The 20,558-nt window shown below is 39.2% G+C and overlaps 1 protein-coding gene across 14 annotated transcripts in view; it reads right to left on the reverse strand.

The window, feature by feature from the left end:
• The window catches only part of Zfp385d (zinc finger protein 385D), a 383,190-nt gene that overhangs the window by 301,983 nt on the left and 60,649 nt on the right, over window positions 1-20,558 (reverse strand). For 6 of the 14 annotated variants that reach the window (XM_087585522.1, XM_087585516.1, XM_087585523.1 and 3 more), the window contains exon 2: window positions 18,491-18,655. The gene's annotated coding sequence lies outside the window, so the exon portion shown is untranslated. 14 annotated transcript variants of the gene reach the window in all.

Below are 20,558 nucleotides of genomic sequence, written 5' to 3' on the forward strand. Positions count from 1 at the left end.
CTTCTAACTTGGATGAAAGGATCAAAGATTCAGAACACTCCGAAATCCTCACTTTGATCTCAGACTCTACTCTGCCCTGACTCTATACTATATAAAACAGTGGGTTTTCATGCTGTGCCTTCCCCTGAGAGGCTCCATTTTACACGCAGCCTTTGACTCCATATTGATGATGAAGGATCCATGTGAATGTGTGTTGGTTATGTGAAACGCACCATTTGTGCAGCATCACTCAAGCAACCCCAGATTGATAAATGAGTTATCCCTAGGAGTTGAAAAGTATCGTGTTACAAATTCACTGGGGGTAAATTGGTACTATGGGAACACATAGGTGTGTTAAACTCCTATCAAGGGAGTCATGCCGAAGAAATTGTCAAACATATAAGAGGGAGAAACACATCAGACCTTCACAAGAAGTAGAAAACTAGTACTGCAAATCTGATGAATCGGTGTGTGCCAAAAGGAATGGCAGGCAGAAATTTTCCAAGGGGACCTGGATCTTTCGCTCAGATCAGGGTCCACACTGTTGACCTCATTTACTCAACAGTCATCTGCTTATTCTTCCTGTAGCCGTTCCTTTGTGTGAACTCAGTCATGCCCTTTTACCCCTGCAACTTGGTTCAACTTCCATAGCTTAAAACCCCCGACATATATCTACTTAGTTCTATCCCAGCAGCTGCTTGCCAGTGGTGAGCTTAGTTCTACATCTTTCTCCATGTCAGATTCTTTGTATGTTTCACTCATCCAGTTTCTGAAACCTCCTGAAACTCTGTGGTAGACCTTGTAACACTTTGTCTCCATTCTGTCACCTACATGTATGCATACTTAGATGTATTTACTGTGATGAGTGATATGAGCGTTAATATCGGTAATTAGAATTGGAAAAAAAGAATCTTTGTTTAATTTGGCTATATTATAAAGGAGAGTAAGGTTGTCTGGCAAATTGGTGCCTCCAAATCCTTTGTACCTTGGAATGGAAACAGACAAACATGATCTAGCATGTTTCCGGTAGAAAGAGTTCATGATATCCTGAACACGAGTCCTGAAGAAACAGAGCTTTACTATCTTATTTACCTTCCCAATCATCTCAGTCAGAAAGAAACTGAATACTTCTTCTTAGATATAGAAGGTTAGACTTCTTTGTTTTAAAATATAAGAAGCACCACAAAGAAGCAGTATTTTTTGAGGATGTGATGACTACTGGTCATGTAGAAACCATGACCATGTAGAAAGGTTATTTGCCTTAGAGACAGAAATTTACCTTACCTTGGACCCTTTTCCAAATGCTTAATCATACAATAAAAAATAAACATACAAGATAGTCCAGCCTCACCTTCTCCAAAGGATAGCAGAAGAGACAGACTTCTAATCATTTGAATTTCAAATTTCTGTGCATTGTGCTTTTCAAGAAGTCTCTCAACCCTTGTCTAGGTTTAATTTCCAAAGCCAAGCAAATAAGCACATGTAGTCTTGCTTCAGAAAAGAGAAGTATTGGCTCACCTGAGAGAGTTGAAAGCAGCGCTCCAGCCAAGGTTCAATTAATTCCAAATCACAGGGTTCATAGGAAGACCATAGAACCCCATTAGAAAGTGATGGGAATCATTGTCACCATGTAGAAACTAATGGTTTAAGGCTCCTGGGAAACCTTTCTTTTAGCTAACAAAGTCTATACTTCCCTAATTTAGAGGTAGACATAATCAGCCGCAGAGATTGACCAAGAACACAGTGAAGCAATAACCCTAGTGGAAAAGAAAACACTGGTGTGCTCCCCAGAGCAAAAATTTCTCACCAAAGGCAGTTGGTGTGGTAATTTTGATATGTCAGCCAAAGGAAAGGAGAGGTCTGAACATTAAGTCACAGATGTCATGTGATGACTTTCCCAAAAAGTAAAAAGCAAACAAAAATCGAAATGAGATTTGAATAAGAATGATTAACAATAGCTATTGAACAAGAGAGAAGTGGGTACATAATGAAAATTACTAGCCAAGTTTTATTTTTAAAATGTGAGGCAATTTGGTTACTGTAAATATATGAATATATAAATACATTTTAATTACAATAATTTAGGTCTCTTCGCTAGCCTAAAACCAAATTACTTGCTTTATATATTAAGTTTGCTATTTTCTCTCTCTCTATTTTTTCTTTATGATTGCAGGTAGGTATAAAGGAGCTTAAATATTATACATAGAACTAACTAAGAGTCTCCAATTGAAGAACTGAAAAATGGTCACGGTTTATATGCTACTTAAAAAGTATATGTATTGAAAGGAACACCACCACCTTGAAATACAAGGTGAGCTACACATGTGGGTCATGGGTAAGGGTTTTACATTCACCAGGGGCCATATGAAAAAGATTAAAAGAGTAAAAGTAAATTATTTTAATCCAATCAATATACAAAAGACTGCTGGATTAATCGATGTAAAAATAGCAACAAGCTATCCTACAGTCACTTTTATGTGCAGTCCTTGGCAGCTAGCATGCATTTTACACACACAAACCAATTTAGTTAAGTCTGTCTAGTTTTAGGTATACAATGGTCATATGTGTGAGACTACATTTAGCAGTACAGGCACAGAAGTTCTCTGACATTAACCAGCTAGCTAGGGCCCTGGCAACATTATTCCCCTACCTAATTACCCTTATGTCTAAAATTTTAAAAAAAATAGTAGTTTTCAATTTTATTCTTAGAATTCTATATCTACGTTATTGTTTTAAAGGAGATCAGTCATACAAAACTAGTTCTAAGACTACTTGAAGATAAATATACAGAATATGTTTAGTTCTAAGATATTAATATGCATGAAATCACATTTTTTCAAAAATTGAATGGCACAAATTACTTTGATCATCATAGGTAATGATTTTGGATTTCCCAAAAGATAGGATTCAAAGCCAAAGTGAAAGTTATCAATAACTATGTTATTCTGCCATTGAATGGCAAAATAAACATGACCAATGAAAACTAATTCTGCTTCAGAAGAAATCCTGTTCCCATACTATGGGCTACGATTTGCTTTGACGAAGGCCGTGAAGCACAGGTGAAGTTATGTGCTTGCCAGAACCTTGTCTGTGCTCCCTGGTAACACTACATGAGATAATCTGTAGGTTAATTGAGAAGAAAAGCCTGCACAAATTCCATCAAGCTGAGAAATGAGTGGAAAGGTGAGCCAGCCTCCACAATTAAAGCCAGAACTCCCTATCAGAAATATCAGTGAGGTCATCTTGAACCTTACAATCCACATGATCAGCCTGATAAAAGCTTCTTTATGAATAAACCAGACCAAATACAGAAGTTCTCAAATCTAAAATAACACAAAAGTAAAAACATTACTTCTGTTGAAAGCCATTAGGATCAACAGTTGTTTCATAATGTAGCAATAGATAATAGAAATACAACCCAATATATAGATTTAAATTTTAAAAGCATAGCAACAGTTTTTGCCTGCCTCTGGAACTGAACCAGTGCCACAGCTCCCTATACCCAAAGCCCTTTGGGGGAGAGCTGGATTCTCAGAAGTGCGGACAATCATGAGAGCTCAGGGGAGAACACCACTACTGCTCACATTCCTGGCCCAAAAGGAACCAGCCTAGAGCCTTCTGTAGGAGCAGTCAGGGGCAGGACCCTTCGAGTTTATGCCTACACATGAAGCTGAGCAGGTTCCACAGCTTTTGGTACCCAGATCCCATGGGGGAGAGAGCTGGACTCTCAGAAGTGTGTACAATCAGAGAGCTCATGGGAGAACACCACTTCTGCTCACATTCCTGGCTGAAGGGGAACCCACCCACAACCCTCTGAACACAGGAACATAGGAACAGTCATGGAGAGAATCCTCTGCACCCAGAAATGAAAGCCAGTCACCAAGAGGGCTAACATACCTGAGAGCAGAAGTAAGACCACCACTTCTGCTCCGAAGGACCTGCCTGGAGACCTCAAGACATATGAACCCGAAGCAATCTGGGACAGGAAGCTCCTGGCTTCTGCCTGTGCCCAGAGCTGACCTAGTCCCACAGCTCTCTGTGAGAAAGCTAGTCTTCAGGAGTGCTGACACACAGGATTACAGGATGGTCAAGCCACTGTCAGAGAAAGCAAGACCAGCTAAAACCAGAGACAAACAGATGGGAAGAACAGGAACCCCAGCAACAGAAACCAAGAGGACTAGACATCATCAGAGCCCACTTCTCCCACCAAAGAAATGGATATTCAAACACACCAGAAAAACAGGATTTGAATTTAAAATCACATCTCACGATGATATTAGAGGACTTTAAGAAGGACATGACTCACTTAAAAAAACACAGGACACATAGGTAAGCAAGTAGAAGCCCTTAAACAGGAAACACATAAACCCCTTAAACAAATTACAGGAAAACACAACCAAACAGGTGAAGGAATTGAACAAAATTATCTAGGATCTAAAATTGGGAATAGAAACAATAAAGATATCACAAAGGAAGACAACCCTGGAGATAAGAAAAGCTAGGAAAAGATCAGGAGTCATAGGTACAAGCATCACCGACAGAATACAAGACATAGAATAAAGAATCTCAGGGGCAGAAAATACCATAGAAAACACTGACACAACTGTCAAAGATAATCTAAAACACAAAAAGCTCCAAACCCAAAACATCCAGGAAATCAAGGACACAATAAGAAGAGCAAACCTAATGATATAGGTATAGAAGAGAGTTAAGATTCCCAAATTAAAGGGCCAGTAAATAACTTCAACAAAATTATAGAAGAAAACTTCCCCAACATAAAGAAAGAGATGCCCATAAATATACAAGGAACCTACAGAATTCCAATAGATTGAACCAAAAAAAGAAATTCCTCCCATCACTTAATAGTCAAAACACCAAAGCACAAAACAAAGAAATAATACTGAAAGCAATAAGTAAAAATGGTCAAGTAACATATGAAGGCAGACCTATCCCAACAGCACCAAATTTCTCACCAGAGGCTATGAAAGCCAGAAAAGATACAGGGCATATCTCATATAGACCCTAAGAGAACACAAATCCCAGCCCACGCGATTATATCCAGCAAAACTCTCAATTAACATAGATGGAGAAACCAAGATATTCCATGACAAAATCAAATTTACAAAATATCTTTCCACAAATTTAGCCCTACGAAGGATAATAGATGGAAAACTCCAACACGAGGAGGGACACTACACCCTAGAAAAAGCAAGAAAGTAAGCTTTTTACAACAAACCCAAATGAAGGCAGCCACACAAACGTAATTCCATCTCTAACAACAAAAATAACAGGAAACAACAATCATTATTCCTTAGTAACTCTTAATATCAATTTTCTAATAATAATACATAGACTAACAGACTGGCTATGTAAAGAGAACTCAACATTTTGCTGCAGACAGGAAATGCACCTCAGTGGCAAAGGCAAACACTACCTGAGAGTAAAAGCCTGGAAAAATTTTCCAAGCAAATGGTCGTAAGAAAAAAGCTGGAGTAGCCATTCCAATATTTAATAAAATCGACTTTCACCCAAAAGTTATCAAAAAAGATAAGGACACTTGATATTCATCAAAGGAAAAATCCACCAAGATGAACTCTCAATCCTGAATATATATATTCCAAATGCAAGAGCACCTACATTCATAAAAGGAACCTTACTAAAGCTCAAATCACGAATTGCACTTCACACAATAATAGTGGGACACTTCAACACCCCACTCTCATCATGGAAACAGGAACTAAAGGGCAACACACAGAAAGTAACAGAAATTATTAATCAAATGGATTCAAGAGATATCTACAAAACAATTTATCCTAAGACAAAAGAATACATCTTCTTCTCAGCACCTCATTGTACCTTCTCCAAAATTGAACATATAATTGATCACAAAACAGGCCTCAACAAATACAAGAAGATTGAAGTAATTCCATGTATCCTATCAGATCACCACTGACTAAGGCTGGTCTTCAATAACACCAAAAACTACAGAGAGCTCACATACACATGAAAGTTGAACAACGCTCTGCTCAATGATAGCTTGGTCAAGGAAGAAATAAAGAAAGAAATTAAAGATTTTTTTAGAATTTAATGAAAATGAAGGCACAACATACCCAAACTTATGGGACACATTGAAAACAGTGCTAAGAGGAAAACTCATAGCTCTGCGTGCCTCCAAAAGGAAAATGGAGAGAACATACTCTAGCATCTGACAGCACACCTAAAAGCTCTAGAACAAAAAGAAACAAATACACCCAAGAGGAGAACATGGCAGGAATTAATGAAAATCAGGGCTCAAATCAACCAAGTAGAAACGAAAAGAAGTAAAAAGAGAATCAAGAAAACCAGGAGCTGGTTCTTTGAGAAAATCAACAGGATAGATGAACCCATAGCCAGACTAACCAGGGGGCACAGGGAGATTATCCAAATTAACAAACTGAAAAATAATAAGGGTGACATGGCAGAAACTGAGGAAATTCAAAAAATCATCAGATTGTACTACAAAACCTATATTCAATCAAACTTGAAAATCTGAATGAAATCGACAATTTTCTAGACAGATCCCAAGTAACAAAGTTAAATCAGGATCTGATAAACCATTTTAACACTCCTGTAACTCCTAAGGAAATAGAAGCAGTTATTAAAAGTCTCCCAACCAAAAAAAAAAAAAAAAAAAAAAAAAAAAAAAAAAAAAAAGACCAGGACCAGATAGGTTTAGTGGAGAATTCTATCAGACCTGCATAGAAGACCTAATACCCATACTTTCCAAACAATTCCAACAAATAAAAACAGAAGGAACACTACTGAATTTCTTCTATGAAGTCACAATTACGCTTATACCTAAACCACACAAAGACCCTACAAAGAAAATTTTAGACCAATTTCCCTTATGAATATTCACACAAAAAGACTCAATAAAATTCTCACAAACCAAAATGCAAGACTACATCAAAACGATCATCCATCATGATCAAGTTGGCTTCATCCCAGGGATGCAGGACTGGTTCAATATACAGAAATCCATCAACGTAATCCACTGTATAAAAAAACTAAAAGAAAAACCCCATATGATCATCTCATTAGATATTGAGAAAGCATTTGACAAAATTCAACACCCCTTCATGTTAAAAGTCTTGGAAAGATCATATATTCAAAACCCATACCTAAACACAGTAAAAGCAATATACAACAAACCAGTAGTGAACATCAAACTAAATGGAGGGAAACTTAAAGAAATCCCACTAAAATCAGGGAGTAGACAAGGCTGCCCACTCTCTCCCAACTTATTGAATATAGTACTTGAAACCCTCCAAACAATCGGACCAAGAAAAGAGGTCAAAGGGATACAAACTGGAAAGGAAGAGGTCAAAATATCACTATTTACAGATGATATGATAGTATACTAAAGTGACTCCAAAATTTCCACTAGAGAACTGCTAAGCCTGATAAACAACTTCAGCAAAGTGGCTGGGTATAAAATTAACTCAAACAAATCAGTAGCCTTCCTCTACTCAACGGATAAACAGGCTGAGAAAGAAATTAGGGAAAGGACACCCTTCACAATAGTCCTAAATAACACAAATACCTCGATGTGACGCTAACTAATCAAGTGAAAGATCTGTATGAAAAGAACTTCAAGTATCTGCAGAAGATCTCAGAAGATGGAAAGATCTCCCATGCTGCAGGATTGGCAGGATTAATATAGTATAAACAGCCATTTTGCCAAAGCATTCTACAGATTCAATGCAATCCCCATCAAAATTCCAACTCAATTCTTCATAGAGTTAGAAAGAGCAAAAGGAAAATTCATTTGGAATAACAAAAATCCCAGGATAGTGAAAATGATCGTCAATAAAAGAACTTCTGCGGGAATCAACATCCCTGACCACAAGCTGTATTACAGAGCCATAGTAATAAAAACTGCATGCTATTTGTACAGTGAGAGAAAGGTAAACGAAGGGAATAGAATTGAAGACCCAGATATGAACCCATACACATATGGTCACTTGATCTTTGACAAAGGAGCTAAAGCCATCCAGTGGAAAAAAGATAGCATTTTTAGCAAATGGTGCTGATTCATCTGGAGGTCAACATATAGAAGAATGCAAATCAAGTTTTCCAAACAATTCCACCAAATAAAAACAGAAGGAACACTATTGAATTTCTTCTATGAAGTCACAATTACACTTATACCTAAACCACACACAGCAAGAAACCTGCAGAAGTGTGGGCCTTTAGAAAACCTGGATAGGGTGAGCACAAAGAGCAGGTACAACTCCTGGAAACACTGGAAATCCCTGTAGAAGCAACTCTACATTTCCAACTAGGTACAGCATCCATATTCATTTTGTTGGTAGATATCGATTGCTGAAAGTCCAGTTGCCTTCTCTGATAATAATAGCAGATGATAGAGCAGCCAGCTAGGCAGCTGCCTATACCCCCCAAAGACAAGAATGTATGAAGCACTAAGTCTCAAAGGTTCACATAACATTCTAGAGGTCATGAGCAAAGTGCAGGCCTCTGTCGTGGAGATGCCTGGTTATCCAGATGCTATGGACACCAGAGACCTTACTTTAACAATTGTTGTCTATTAGGGTTGGGATCTCTGATGGCTGCACCAGCCTCTGGACACAATCTAGCTGTTTCTACTTTCTGCTCTACTTACTGTGAGGTAACTCCACAAGCCACTGTTAGCAGAAAAGCAGTGGCGCTGTCCTTGCTTATGATGGATTGAAACTCCTCAGACACTGTAGACCACAGTAGAATTCTCCTTTACACTATTAAATATTTTGTCAGGGTGATTGAAACGTAAGTGACACACTAAAGTATCTGTTGTGCTGTGAGTGTAAGGCCAAGCTATGCCTTAGTAATTTTGTGAAGGCAACATTATAGAATGGGTGAGTTGAAAATGATCATGCACAGGCCGATGCTTTCACATGATATCCAATAACATGGCAGCAGCCCCTCATTCACTCTTATCTGTGTGTTCATGACCAATTAATCCCCCATTAACTCTAATGTGTGTGATTCTGACCAATTCTGCACGGTGATCTCGGTTGCCTGAAAAAACATTGGCAGCTGAGAATCTAGAGCCGAATGGAACCCATCCTGGTTCTCCTTGCTGTAGATAAGAGGATCGTTTTCATTATTTAAAAAACCTAAATGTATCATTCTGGAGAGGTGTTTCAGTAGTTAATGGCACATGCTGTTTTTATGGAGAACATTCTGGTTCCCATCCCCCACTTCATGAAGCTCACAACAGTCTATAACTACAGGTCCAAGGGAATCTGTCATGCTCCTCTGGCATAAACAGACACCTTCATATATGTGATACATGCACAGACAGACAGGCACACACACACAAATCCATTTAAATAAATAATTTAAGTTATGTACATGTATTGCCTGCAGCTATGATAAAACACTGACCAAAACCAATTAGGGAAGGAAAAGGCTCATTACGTTTTATAGGACAGAGCGCACTATCAATAAAACCCAGGGCAGGAGTTCAAGCTGAAACCTGGAAGAAGAAAGTAAGTGGAAGCCATGAAAGAATGTTGGTTACTCTCTCACTCTTCCTGAATCTCACATTTTATATAAGAAATTATACCACCCAGGACCACTTGCCTAGGAGTGGCGCCAACTACAGTGGGCCCATCAACCATGAATCAAGAAAATGCCCACACAGACCTGCCCACAGGCCAATCTGATGAAAGCACTTCTTCAATTGATGTTTTTCTTTCTGAGTGTCTCTGCATTCTTTTTTTTTTTTTTTGGTTCTTTTTTTTCCGGAGCTGGGGACCGAACCCAGGGCCTTGCGCTTCCTAGGTAAGCGCTCTACCACTGAGCTAAATCCCCAGCCCCTGTGTCTCTGCATTCTTGTGAAGTTCACAATAGCGAGCCAGCACAGAATTGTTAGTCATTTTAATAATCTTTCCAAAAACTACAAAATAAAAGCCAAAATGGAAGTCAAAAGAAAGAGGTAGATTCTTCAGGTTACTCGAGTCTCCATACCAATTTGAATAATAAAAAGTGATCACTAATAAAGACGGAGTGAAAAGGGAAATAAAAGTGTATCAAAACAAAGAGCAAGAAAATCTCCTCTTTTTTACAGAATGTATAAAGCTTGCACTTTTAATTGAAAATGCATTCTCCTGTTCTACTAAATAAATAGATAAAATTAGTATAAAACATGAAATCTGCTTCTGTTTGTGTGTATGTGCACACACACATATATATGTAATATATATATATGTAATATACAGAACTTCTTCCATATATTCCTAATCTTATATACACATACTATCCATCTATAAGTGCTCATGTGCATTCATATCCATCCACGGAAAAAGATCAAAAGCAAAGTAGTTTAAAGGGAAACTAACTCAGACTCCATGAGATGCAGCGATAACTCATGGCAGCCTTGCCTAGACGTTCATTCTTATTGTATAGAAGTCGGGACACACACATTGTCACACAGTATATAAAAGTCTACACTGGATGGATAACAAAGCTCATATACTTATACACCCACCACCATACACACACTAAGGAACTGCTAATTTCTCATTCTTCTCATTGTTTTTAGTTCCCCTGGCCTTACCCTTAGGTTCTTTGCAAACATTGGCATCTTGCCCAGTCCCTTAATGCCTGCCTGAATCCTACTTGATTTTCTATTCATTTCTCCCTGCCTTCTGTTTCAGCCCTTCTCTGGCTGTGGTCCTCAGGCCATCAGCAGCAATAGCAAAGAAGACTGTATCAGACATGCAAATTCACCACCACCCCAAAACGTGAGGAATCAGACTCTCTGGACATTCAGCACAGCAATGTAATTTCATGGTGTTTTAGTGGGCCCTCCTGTCAGTGCTGAGATTTATCCACGTGTGTCACTACTCCACCCAGCACAGCATCCATTAAAGATTCTCAGTTGATTCTGATGTATCTCAGGGTTGAGTACCACTCTGTTTTGTATCTGTCATAAGCCTGCATACTTTGTCATCTTCTTTGGAACTGCTCTGACATTCATGTTCTGACTGCCTTAGATTTATACTGCCTGTTTCCTGGCATTAAAACCAGTAGCTTCTAAATTCTACCCCGGTTTCTCTAAATCTTTCAACCTTCCTTTTCCTTTTACTCCTTCCCAGCTTGTCTGCATAGTCCACTTAAACTGTAGTAGCAAGAGTCCCGTCAGTTCCCCCTAACTCCTTAACTTTTGACCACAATGTATCAGACTTTTGACCACAACTATTGCCATGCCATAAATCAGCCCAACTCCCTGTTTCTCAAGTCTTTTGTCACTGGGGCTACTACAGAACATAACACCCATATTGACCAGCTCCATGACAAATTTACTATAGCCAACATCTTCTGGTTTCTATCTGTTTAGTGATATTCTCCATATCTCAACCCTACTTTCAATCTCATTCCTTTACCAAAGAAGACTGCCACCAGGCATACATATACAGACCTATCATTCACTGCCTTTTTGCTTCTGGGAAGAGGCATCTTCTGGGCTTTTCATTCATCCCGCATCCAATAGATCATATTAACAAACTATTCTTTGTACCCCTTCCCCCAGCTGTTTCTACATTTTTAATGGGTATAAATACAGGTGTCACGCAATTTGCTAGTTTTAGCATTTTAAAGCATGCAGCTGAGGGATATACTAAGTATATTCTGGTATTGTTGCAGGTACTGCTCCTTTGTGTCCTCAGAATTTTCTGAGAAACTCAAAATGAGACTCTTTATCTATTAATTTGTAACTCTCAATCTCGCCTTTCCTCTTCCTGAAATCAGGGCTCTACTTTAGTCTGTAGAGAAGCCCATTCTCAGAACCCCATGAAAAGATTTGCTCGATATTTGGACCATTTTATGCAGCTTATTTCACTTTGCAGAGTGTTCAAGGGTCATCATGTTGCAGCATTGTAAAATTTTCATTCGACGTTAGGAATAAACAGTACACCATGTTATTCTATGTGTATGTCTGCATGTATGTATGTGTACCTGTATGGGAGTGCTGCAGAATCCAGAAGCAGGCATCAGGAGCAAGAGTGATAGGCAGTAATAAACTACAAAGTGCAGTTTCTGAATTTGAAGTCTAGTCCTCTGAAAAAGTGGGAAGTATGTCTAACCTCTGAGACATCTCTTCTGCTCCGATAGTCTGTTCCTAATGTCCTTTTCTGATACAGAACCACAGACCTAGAGAAATCCCAAAATTCAGCTGTGAGGAAGGTATAGAAGCCATATTAATAAGTGGATATTAGCCCAAATGCTTGAATTGCCCTAGATGCAGAGAACAAATGAAACTCAAGAAGGATGACCAAAATGTGAACGCTTCACTCCTTCTTTAAAAGGGGAACAAGAATACCCTTGGGAGAGAATAGAGAGGCAAGTGTAGAACAGAGGCAGAAGGGACACCCATTGAGAGCCTGCACCACATGTGGCCCATACATATACATCCACCAAACTAGATAAGATAGATGAAACAAAGAAGTGCAGGCTGACAGGAATCGGATGTAGATCTCTCCTGAGAGATAGCCAGAATACAGCAAATACATAGGCAAATGCCAGCAGCAAACCACTGAACTGAGAACTGGACCCCTGTTGGAGGAATCAGAGAAAGGACTGAAAGAGCTTGAAGTGGCTCAAGACCCCATATGAACAACAATGTCAAGCAACCAGAGCTTCCAGGGACTAACTCACTACCCAAAGACTATACATGGACTGACTCTGGGCTCCAACCTCATAGGTAGCAATGAATAGCCTAGTAAGAGCACCAGTGGAAGGGGAAGCCCTTGATCATGTCAAGACTGAACCCCCAGTGAACGTGATTGTTGAGGGGAGGGTGGTAATTGGGGGAGGATGGGGAGGGGAACACCCATAGAGAAGGGGAGGAGGAGGGGTTAGGGGGATGTTGGCCAGGAAACCGGGAAAGGGAATAACAATCGAAATGTAAATAAGAAATACCCAAGTTAATAAAGATGGAGATTAAAAAAATAAAGAAATAAAAAAAAGTCTTCTAACTGTAGTTTTGGGCTTTGCCACCATCTCAATACATTCTACCTCTCAGGACATTGAACCACATTTATTTTCTATCTCCAGTTGACTTGACTTTCTACCTATAATTTCTCTAAAAAAATATTGCTCACCTTTAGACAATGTTGAAAATCATTGAGCCTCCAGCCAGAACTGCTATTCTTCAGCAATTCACTGAGACAATAGACAGAAGAGGTAGGAGTACACCATCTATATGTTCACAAGGCCTTTCTGAATTATGGGCTGTCCCCTTGACCACATAAATGTGGCTTTATAGGAGAGGTGGCACTGCAGACATCAAGACTGTCCATAAAGGAATAACAAAGTAACATTACTGTGGCAAAGCTGGAAGAGTTTATTGTGCTGCTTTGCATGGTGCCGCTACTGCTTTAAACTAGCAGGTTAAAAGTGGGATTCTTGTCAAGAAGAGTAAGGTATGGATCGAACACATTAAGCATGCTAAGAGCTAAGATAGCTTCCAGAAATAAACGGAGGATAATGGTGGAAGGAAGAGGGTAAGGAGAAAGCCAGGAATGTTCAACAAGTACTCCAGTCTGCCCAGGATGCTCCATCCAGAGAAGCACAGAGTGAATGCAAAGGAACTGAGATGATAGAACTTTCTCCTTGTGTAATTTTGATTTCTTAGGAGTAAAACAAAAAAGACTGAACTATAAAATTCTGTATTATACTTTACTGTGCTATATCTAACCCCTGAAAGATAGATTTGAAGTGATTTTTCAAAAACTGATTTCTCATTATTTTTTTGTTTTACAAAATTTCTCTATTTTTGCCCTAAATTGTATTTCTTGCTTTTCTTTCTCCACCATGTTGGCCAATTTTTACCATCAAAGTCCAGATACAATGTGTTTTCCCAGTTTTATTGGCTGATGGCAGACCTGTCATGCATGTTCCAGAATGGACGGATTTCTTCCAATTCCTCACTTTGCAGTTCCCTATTGGTTCACATTCTGCCACTTCTTTTTTCTTTTTCTTTTTCTTCTTCTTCTTTTTTTTTTTTGGCTTAACTCTTGTTCAAGCTGAAGTGAGTGTTGTTTTTACAGAAGTTTCTAGGCCCTGCTTTTACTCACAGTAAAGAATTATTTATATCACTAACCAGCATTTTATTATCATTATCTGAACATCTATCAGCCTGTTACTGTACAATACAGTTGTTAAAAAGTTGTTAAAGTTGATCACTTTTTTATTTCTATTTTTTTGAAGCAAAACCTTGTTGTATAGTCCAAGCTGGCCTAGTAGTCACTATGGAGCCCAGGTTGGACTCAAGTTATAGAGAAATCTTCTTCAGTCTTCTGCATGATGAATTTACAAATATATACCAACATACCCACCTGAGAATCAGTAATTTTAAGTGAAATAGAAACTTATACTTGAATACTTCTTTAACACTTCCTTGTTACTTTTTTCCCAGTGAATATTGTTATAATTCCCATCACTCCTGTGGTCAGATGGTTCCTTACCTCAATAATAATTGGTGTCCCTTGTTTCCTTCCCAGAGATGTCCTAATACCTCAGAACTATGCATCCACAGGTTGCTTCATTTGCAGGTGAAAATTTGAACTTAATTTCCAGTGGTTCCCTTTCCTACGCAAATGGAAAGGAACTTTATATAAGCACCTCCTTCTTCGCCAAGGAATAGTGAATAGTACCAGGCTGCATTGCCAGGATTGACTCAGTGTTCAGCCTTTGCTTCCCTCTTCTTGTTGTCTGTTTCCAGCACTGAGGTCTTTCTTAGGTAGACACCTACCATATAAACTCCCCATACTGTCAGAGGTCCTTTCAGGATAGATATCTACAGTGAAGAATTTCTTCATCCTTAGATCATTCTTAGGATACGTACTTGCAGTTGTAGCAAATCCTAGTGTAGACCCTGCCCAACATGCATTTCTAAGATTCTTCCAGGGATAGATACTTACAGTCTAGACTCACCCTATATTCTATTCCTAAGAGCCTTTTCTTAACAGATATCTATGATGTAGATCTCCTACATCTCTGTTCCTGAGAGACATCTGCAGTGTAGACACTAGTCTCACGTTCCGGTTTCAGAAAGATCTTAAGGAAAAAGAAAAAAAACAAACAAACAAACAAAACTCAAAATGACAATGCATGAGCCCGAGCAGGGCCTTGTTATTTATGAGCGCTGTAACATTGGGCAAGTCCAACTCAATCCCTCTGTCTCTCTCACCCGTGGGAGTGGGATAACGAACAAGAATGATTGCTCAAACTCACAAGCTGAAAAACAAATAAAACTAAACTAAACAAAACATGTGTCCCTTGTAAAGAATCTTAGACTTTCCAAATATTATTTTGTCCCTATTATTTTAAAAGCTTTCTAAAATGAGGTTCCACATATTAATGACACTGAGAAAGCCAATGAACAGCTTTTAAATGCTTTTTACGTTAATAAGTAGTGTATCGTCTGGGAGGAAAAGGCGAGAATAGAGTTAAAGTTAGGAATTCTTTAAGACATTTCTAAGAACTGCCTTGTAATATAAGGAAGGCTCCTGAGAGATTTCTGGGACACACTGGGGAGCAACAGAGCACTGTCAAAGGAAATAGGACAGCATGAGCTCCTTCCTTCCCTCCCTTACTGCAACCTCCTCTTGTCAACTCTCCCTTTTGCTCTCTTTCCCCCTCTTCCTGTTCCTCCCTCTCTCTTGATTCTTCTCCAAATCCCTCCTTCCCCTTCTAAAATATCATCTAGTTTGACCGTCAGATCCTGCACTAAAAGAATTCTGGATCTCAGGATAACCTACACTTCACTTGGAGGGAGAAAATGAAAAAAAAAAATCAATCAGAATTGGGGTGAATTAATTCTCCAAATGGCTTTGAGTGTGTGCTTCTATTTGAAGGAGGAATCGTGGTTGTCTGACCATAAGACAATGAATGAGGATAGCTTTGTGCATTGCGATGAATTTTCATAAGGTGACCCTGTGGTTCCAACTCCCATCCAACTGTGCAGTCTGTTATTTTAACATCACCAAGTCTGAAAAAGTAGCAACAACAGTATAAAGAACTTTAAAGAGAAAAGAAAAGACAGGGTGAGAAGATGAAAGGCGAGATGGAGGGAAGAGCAGAACGTCTTTGGCTTGAAGCAGGCAGACCTGTGTTTGGATGATAGGACTCAAAAGAGACAGCCCAGTTTGCAAACTGCATGTCATCAAAGACACTAGCTGGTGCTGCCAGCTTTACCTCAAATGTTGAAGACGTGCCACGGAATGAGATCAGAATGTGATGTATTTGGTGTGTTAAATAAGAGTGCTTCCTGCAGATTCGACAGTCACTGTTCAGATCGCAGGAATCACAGGCGTTTTATGTATGTAGATGAATATTTTCTTTGCAGTTGCCACACCGTGAGTGTCCTTTCGTCACTATTGCCAAACTCTCTTCCTTGGCCAGATGTGAGCAACATCTGCACCCTCCTCCTAAGACTCTGTGTATAAACCAAATTATCATTCCATCGCATTTTACCCTGCATGATCAAGACTTTATTGGTCTGGTTACCACCGGGTGAAGGGTTTCAGGAAGGGACATGGCTGACCCCCAAATAATCCACAATGAAGCTTTCCACCATAGATGATAACATCCTCTTAGCTGTGAAGATGAAGTCCCCTTCACCTTACCTTCCCAAGCCTATATAGCTGAAACCATCTCCTTCTGGACAGTCCCGTCAGCAATTTATTAGGGCAATTTTTATACAAGTGACTAAAAGATTTCACTGGAATCTCAGTGAATGATTCTGTGCCCCTCTTTGCTGTGGGAAACAATAGTCCACAGTCCAAATCCCCAGGGTCTCTGGCAAGCAGACACCACTGATCTGGTAAAGATGGCAACAGCATTACTCAGGAGACAGCACCTTACAACAACAACCCAAAGAAGAGTAGTAAAATGGGGTTCTTTTTCTCTCCAAAATGTTTTTTCTGAAGTTACTTTCTTTCCGTCTTTAAATTAACTTAGGAATGCTTGATTCTTAAGAATTGAGCAAGAGAGAAGCTGATACTGGGTGATAAGGCTCAAGCCTGGTTTGCAAAATGTCTGTTATCACAAGATACTACCACCTGGCCCAGCAGTTTTGAGTGCAAAGGTTGTAGACACCTGGGCTTTTCAACAAGCAAACTGTATATATTAAACCATGTATATACGTATATGTATATATACATTAAACCATAAGTAAAAAATGACCAGCAGCCCATCTTGCTAAAGCTAGGGCTCCTTCTCAAACAATGCAATCTGAATCAATGAAAACATAATGAACTAAAAATAGTTCTCACCATTCCCTATAGCAACATAGGGGCAATCTTTCAGGAGCCAGCCACTTAGCCCTCATATAATTTATTTCTGATAGTCAAACAGCAGGTGCTATTAAACACATGCAAATGTACATAAAAATACTCTCCTTCAAGCTGTAATAGTTGTTAATTGTTCATATTCATAACTAAGAATAGTATTTATATCTTCTAAATTACCTCGCATTATAGAAAGAATTGCTATTGCCATGTTTTCTCCATGGCAGACCTGTGCTGAGCAAGTCTGACTACAACTTCTCCTCGCTGTTGGTAGTTTCCTCACCCATATTTCAAATAAAAGAAATGAAATGTGAGGGTTGGGTAAACAGAGAAACTCAATTCCCTACAGAAAATGAATGTCACACTTGGTGAGAGAGACTCTGATCTCTTTGAATCCAAGGCCATCAGAGGTCATTCCCTCTCAGTGTCATTACAGACTAAAGACAAAATTGAGTCAGGCTGAGTTAGAGATGCTTATAGTAAGAAGTGAGCAGCGGAAATGTGGAGTTTGGGATGGGACCACTGAGGTCACAATGACTACACAGGCTTCTTGACATAGTTATTCGACATCACAAAGTCAAAATTTTTGTGTCTCTATGAATTGGAAACAGTAAACTTCTGCCCAAGCATATCTGAGACAATCTCTGGACTTTAATTTGGCAAGCACAAATAAGTAATTCTAGCTGTTATGGTATGCATTAGATTGTACATAACTTGATCATAAGCAGTCGTGCAGAAGGGGCAGGGGAAAGTGAAGCCATACCGCGAATTCACCATCCACAGGACCTAAACATTTCTCTCTGACTCAACTTAGTGAATGAATAGTAGGATTTCTGGTCTAAAATGCATAATGTGTATCCAGAATATATGCCTGTCCCACCATCTGGAGGTCTTTACAAAATGGTTTGCTGATGTCAGACCTAAGCAGTGCCTTTGGAGTGCCTCCTCCAATAATATAACAACGAGGTCAGTGGGAAACAACGATTTCCTGTAGGGACAGATCTGCTCCTGTGCCAACTTTCCCCAAAACCAGCATTCAATTACTGGGAACCACAAGGAACAAGAGCTGGTCTAGACTTAAAAACCAACATTTTACATATTCACTCGTGTCTTGTAATATTGATGTAAATAAAATGATAAGAAAAATATAAGAATGGCAGCTTATTTCACCCTACCCTCAGTTTGCAGGGGGTGGGGGCGGTGTTAGCTCAGCAGGACAGCTTGGTCAGAGAGTCTTTCCTGAACAGCCTTCCTGGGCTGACACTGGTACATCAGCTGGCCAGGTGTGCTGGAGACAGGTATACAAACTGGTTCTACTTCTTTGGAGTGGTCAGCAGAACCTGCATCAGAAAAGTGCGATTACCTTGCAGACCTCAAGACCTCCATATATTGCAAACACCAAATAACACATACTAATTTTTCTGTCTTAAAAACTTCATAAGCAGGACTGAGGGCTGAATATGTAGCTCCGGACTCCATATTCATATTCATATAAGCAGCTAGAGCATGCTTGAGGACTAGGTTCAATCTGAAGCCCCACAAATAATAAAAGATATGTCTATAGTCACATAAAGAATATAAAAATTCGACAGGTCATATGCTAAAATGATTAGTTAAATTCATGCTTAGCTCTGACAGGAATATGCTTTGTGACTTGTGTTGAGTAAGCCACTTGACCTTGCCAAACTTCATGATGCTAAATAGCACAAGTGAAGTGAGGAGACTGCTTTGATATGGCAGCAGCTGGTCCAAAACTGAGGTACACACTGAGAGCAAATGCTTTTGGAATATGGACCAGATGTGATCTGATGCGGATGCTAAAGTATGAAGACACAGTATGAAAATGAAAATTGGAAAGCATGAATGTTTGACATACATGATATTCGACATATAATATTTTGTAAACATTAAGTAAACCAAGTACATTATTTTCTCACTTGGCTCTTTTGGCTTGTTTCAAGTGTGCCTGTAGGTAAATTTAAAATTATATGCATAATCTGCATCTACAGTATGTGTTATGTTTCTCTTGGACAGCAAAAGGCTAGAATGAGCCATGTTAGAAAGATGAAGTATATAATGATTAACAAAATGATTGTCTGCTCAGGAAACACTATTATTATAATAACTTTATATTATTAAAATAACAAGTGCTAAATTACTAGAAAGGGGTTTGACATGCAGTACATGAATAAACATTAACATTAAGGTTATTCGGTTTTGAAAGTCTGACCTGAGAATTGTAAGTAAACATTAATGCCATGTGATTTGTTATTTAAAACGAGTTTTATTATTTCTAAGAGGGAATATCCAGGATTAACACATCCCAGAGGATTACAGAAGGGCAGCTGGACCTAAGACCTAAATACACTTTTTGATTTGGGCAAATATTTTGACTTTGTGACATCGAGTAACTATGTCATTCTGAGACTCAGTTCCTGAGGTGCAAAATTTGGAAGATTCAGTAGAAATATCTGCTCTGCCTTCCCTGCGGGGCTGACGTAAGGCTTTGAAAAACTACATAAAAGGGGACAGTGGGATACTCAAGTGGTAGGTACATTCCATTGTCATAAATGAAAGTGCAGGTTAGCAGTTCAAAACCAGCCCAGCACAATCGCTTTTAACTTCCTAATGCACTAGGGGAATTGAATGAAGGTTTTTCAGGTTAACTGTCTGGAGCCACCATTGGTTTGTGGCCTTAGTCACTCTACCCTTTGGTATGTTCTCAAGAGCTGGTGTGTAGAGATTGCAGCCACAGGCCTTACTGCCCTCTAGCGTCGAGTTGTGACATGGAACAGGAAAGAGCAGTTTGGAAGTCTTAGCCTCAGAGCGGTGGACATCTTATCCTTTGACAGGTTGGAATGGATTGGTTGTGACCCCCCCAGCAAGAATCCAGGAAGACTACCAGCCACACAACCCCAAGATGACCTTTCTCTTCACACAGCCTGTTATTTCCTCAAATTCTCACCAATTCTGTAAATCATTCATCTTTTTAAATTCCCTAGAGTTCTGCCTCTTTGTGTGCCACCTTTTTCTTAATGAGTCCCACAACACTGAATCAATAGCTAAGTGTGTGGGATTTTTATTATGTAAATGAGAAAGTAGCAATTAAACCCCATAAAAGTAGCTTATGCTACCTATCTTTCAGGCAACTTTCGAGGGGAAAACATCTTAGAAACAGACCTTTCTCTGTAAAAGCCCCAGAGTTAATGATAGTTCCATCAGTGTGGCCGGGATGCTGGAGAG

The sequence above is a fragment of the Rattus norvegicus genome, chromosome 15 (assembly GCF_021556685.1).
Source record: "Rattus norvegicus strain SHRSP/BbbUtx chromosome 15, alternate assembly SHRSP_T2T, whole genome shotgun sequence".
Taxonomy (NCBI): domain Eukaryota; kingdom Metazoa; phylum Chordata; class Mammalia; order Rodentia; family Muridae; genus Rattus; species Rattus norvegicus.